Here is a 4,881-nt window from a genome sequence, read left to right as displayed (position 1 = left end):
TTTTTAAAGGAAATGTCTCCTCGTGAACACCAAATGGCCCTCCTACTGCTACACAGTACGTTGTTCTCTATGCTTCTTGCAACATACAATAGTTCGTCAAATATGGCCATTTCCTCTGTGTGTGGGGATTTCGTTACATTAACGGGCTCCCAGACATGAACATCAAGTTGTAATCTAAACACCAAGTTGTAATTAATTTGGAAACCTTCTAAGGAGAAGTTGTTGATATTCGGAAATGCTATAGAGCTTGTAAACTTTTGCCTGGGGATATAAACATGGAATTGGAATTCATAACCCCATGATTTAGGCTGCAACCAAAATGAAAACATAGTTATTCGATTGACTACAGAGAGGAAATTTCATACAACAAGAAAGAATGGAAGGAATATATATAATGTATGTATTGTGCTTCTTTGTATTGTGACTTTTTTAAAGAAACACATATATTAAGTTGAAGGACCATCCACTACGAATGTTATGATGAGGAGAACACCCAGCCAACTAGTTTCTTCTTGATGGGGGATAATGTGAAGATTGAATGAGAATGTTTTGGTGCACAATCGACTTGTTAAGTTTAACGTTAATTGAAACAAAATGAAGTTGGCTTCGATTTCAAAAGGAAAAACTCATTGAGAGGGTAGTTGCAACCAAGTAGCTCTCCTTTGAATTTTCGTGCATCTCCGGGGTGAACAAGGGTCAAAGATGACTCCCATTTTATGTGGGGTCCAGTTGGGCAGTCGGAAGTCGGACTTATGGTGTATAGCTGGACGATTAAGAGAGGAAGCGACCCAATTTCAAGTCGGGCCCTACTATAGTCGGGAGCAACACTACTTTGGCTAAGTGGAACAAAGGCCATGACTTCGATTTATTTCGGTAAATGTAAATGAGTTTGGAACCATGTTTTTGTTGCCTTTGATCCATTACAGACACATGATGACGATGTGTTGAACCATCGTCAGGACGGTCAGGATGAGCCATGCCCCTGATAAATGCTTATTAGCCTCCATTGACACTCTCAGATTCAGCTCCATTGTTATTATAAATGGATGCTACAGGTAGTTTACAACCACTGTGAGAGCTAACTAGAAATTCTAGCTAGATTACAACATTGGCTCTACTAAGTGAATGCTCCACTAAAATCACAAACAAGGCGAGCACCCTACCATCTAGACGTATTTGGTAGCCCTGTATTATGGCCTCTTATCATAAAATGGTCTATCTTTTACCAGCTCCACATGCTTTACCTATACAATAACTAACCACATGCCACTATAATAATAATAATAATCAAACAAGCACTAAAGGTAGTCGATATCTGGAACAATCTGCAGCGTCATGATATGGAGATACAGTTAGGCATTTAAAAATATATCCGTTTGAACCACCATAAAATTAGCAGCAAGTGATAGAAGCTTAATCTGCTGTAAAAATTGAAGTCCACTTTAGTTAAATTTTGGATGTCCATTATGGTAAGTAGCATTTAATGTTGTGTATATGTGGTTGGATTTAAATTATTTTAATTTTAATATTTAACATTCATGCTGCGTAATAGGGTAGTCAATAATTATTTAAAGTTTAAAAATAATTTAAATTTTATAAGGGACAATTTTATTTCAAGACAATTAAAAAAATCAACTACTTGTAAATGGACAACTTGGCACCTTATCATCTCAAGTCATATGGATTAATCATGACTTTTGAATTTGGTCGACATAAAAGAGGAAAAGCCTTCCAAAGATACTGGTAACATGTCTGCATCATAAGGGTGTGGGACATGGTTGTATCATTGTAGAGTTCTTTAATTTATTTCACCTTCAACAGTGACAAATATTTTAATAATGTGAAGATGCAATGTTTTAGTTCATTTGTATTCAAGGTGGTTATGTGGTAACGAATCTATTGAAAAATTGACTAAACTGAGAGGGGGGTGAATTAGTTTAGTATATTCATGGACATTAAAATTCTTTTCATTAATCTCATTAACTAATACATAACATGAGCATCTTAACAAATAATAACCAACATATGAATATGTGATCAACAAGTAATAAGAAAACCAAACCAGATACATAAACACATAATAACAACACACATTAACACCAGATATATGTGGAAACCCATAAAGGGAGAAAATCATGGTTTTATTATTGTTTTGATGCAAAGGAAAGCTCCTACTCCTTATTACATCTGATTTACTATAGGCCCCAACCTACAGGAGGTTGCTAACTCTATTTTCTACAAGCTGCAACATGCAAGGAAGCTCCAACTCCCATATTTTTTTGTAGGCTACAACCCACTAGAGGCTCCTACCTCAACCAGCTCTAACTGGATATTTATCAAGCTTCAACTTGAAAGGAGACTACCATCCCCTTATGCAAACACGAAATAACAATGTATTGGTTTACCTGGTCATAAACTTTGCATATCTCCATCTTCATTTCTGCATCTTCTTCCCTTAAAATCTTCTTCACATCAGCTTCATAAGTGCCAAGTAACTAATGCATAATAGCTCAATTAGCTCACACACATTCATCCATTCTCTAACATCTCTTATGCCTTCCAAAATAATATGTTTTATAGAGATAGTTTGTTGGTTGTTTGTATCCCACATAGGAATATGAAGTGAATAGTCTTGACTCTTTGCCTTCCACTCATTTGTTTCCAAACTCTTCATATCTTGAATATTAGAACAAAAATAAATAATTCATCCAATATTAATTTCAGCCACATGTAATCATTAAATGAATCAACCTAATGCCAACATCAAATACCAATATTTCTCATTAATGCATCACAACAATCTTTTCCTTTGCCTTTGAGTCTTACCTTTGCATCACAACAATTAAGCTTAATGAACAATTTTACATCACAACAAATTCTTTAATATAGTAACCTCTGCAACATTATCAAAACATTTTAATGTATCACAACTCTTCCTCCTTCTTCTTCTCCTTTTCCTTCTCTTGTTGCTTGCTTCTCCTATCATATATTGCTCCTTTGACATCAATGACAATATTGCCAACAATCTCCCCCATTGACATTGATCGCAACTCAACTCATTCATCCTCCTCCATTTGTCCTGAAAGATATTTCTCATTGTTGCCCATAACCTCTGCTTACCTCCCCTTTTGGCATCAATGGGAAGGGGTTATAGATGTCTTGTAGCCTGTAAAAGAGTTCATATTGAAGCTATCATCTGCACCTTCATCCACATTTCCAGTTGTCTTGGTAGTAGTAGCTGCACATTCTCTACCAACAACAACTATGAACCCATTTTCTGGATTCTTGTCAATGCATCTCACACAATCCTCTGCGGAAAAGGAATGTTTGGATTTATCCAATGATGTAGAATCATCATAAACATTGCATTCAAGAGATGCTTGGAAGGGCACTAAATGTAAGAATGCATCCCTCTGTCTCCCATACATTTAAATATCGTATAATCCTTGTAAGTTCGTCCTACTTCACCAAATTGGTTAATAAAAGGTATTTTCTTAGAACCGAAACAAAATATAGGTTCCACGGGTTACCAGACATGATTATCATGTATTCATTAGAGATGGGCTATAATGATTTCCGATAATTGTCGATAATTGTTAACGCAGCTATAATTAGATGCATGCATATTTGGAAGACAAGGTCCATCCATTGACTGCAAAATCTAATTTCATCTCATTCGACTTTTAATTTATATTGGTTTGATTCCCCTGTTAAGGGGATTTGTTTAACCAGCATGGCTACTGGCATTCCCAGAAAACCTATTAGTACACTCAGAAACCACTAGTTTTGACTAAGGGGAATCTTACTTGCAAAAATACCAAGGAATTCAATTAATATCACTTGGAACACAACTATAAAAGACATGACAGCCATGAAGACCCAATTGCTCAATATGCCATGGAAAACAGTTAACCCTTCCATTTCCTCTAAAATTATTTCATTAAAAACCTGGCAGAAGACAAATGAATTGAAGATCAGTGTGTTCAGAACCAAATCTACATCATGGCCATGTAGTTCGAATAGAGTTCTTCCTTTGGCTTGTAGATTCCATATTACAATGAGCTAGTAAAAATCTTGGCCAAAATTATTCCCCCACATAACATTGTTGATGATTCTTCTGCCTCTTCCAAGAAGCTTTATTTTCATCAATTCATCATTTAGAGGCTTTGTTTCCAATGCCAAGTATATAGGAGTATCCATGATCACATTCACCCATAAAAATTCTACTGCTATGAGGGGAGAGCTACTTGGAAACTGTGACGATTGTGGCAAAGTTATCATCGAGTATAATCAAATCTACTCTCCTTTGCAACCTCAGTGCCATCAATGCCCATTGCAAGCCCTATGTCTGCTTCATGTAAAGTTGGTGCATCATTTGTGCCATCATTTTACCCCATTCAGTCCTCAAGCCTACTGTTGTCACCAACATCTTTCTAGAACCATCTTGTACCTTTGTTCCTGACAAGAGAAAGGGTTTCTCTTTGTTCACATTCGCAGGTTCACTCTCACCTTTTAGGCTCGACTCATCTATAAGCAAAGAAAATCCATATACAAATAGCCCATCTACAAGCACTTGATCCCCAATCGATAAATGCACGAGGTCCAAAATAGCTAGGTCATATATTAAAATTTTATATCTATAACCATTCCGAACTACCTGTATAAATATCTTCTTCTTCTCTCTATCTAAATTGTTAAACTGCAACGATTGATGATAATAACAAGTTGTTGTTACAAAGACAACTAATAAAATGCTAAAAATAACGTCGAGACCATCATAAGCACCTTTGGGCCACCCTTCTTTATAAATTTCAACAACTATAGAGATAACTGCACAAACTGCAAGGATCATGAGAGTCGTGTCTTGTATTTCTTCCCACA

The 4,881-nt window shown here is 36.1% G+C and overlaps 1 pseudogene; it reads right to left on the bottom strand.

Annotated features, from left to right (window-relative positions):
• Nucleotides 1–3,672: 3,672 nt before the first annotated feature.
• Nucleotides 3,673–4,388, bottom strand: LOC149218776 (calcium-transporting ATPase 1 pseudogene; annotated as a pseudogene).
• Nucleotides 4,389–4,881: the final 493 nt, after the last annotated feature.

Source organism: Pinus tabuliformis, chromosome Q (assembly GCF_031772625.1).
Source record: "Pinus tabuliformis cultivar Carrire ecotype Pingquan chromosome Q, CPIR1, whole genome shotgun sequence".
Classification (NCBI taxonomy): domain Eukaryota; kingdom Viridiplantae; phylum Streptophyta; class Pinopsida; order Pinales; family Pinaceae; genus Pinus; species Pinus tabuliformis.
This window is presented reverse-complemented; position numbering and strand designations above follow the sequence as displayed.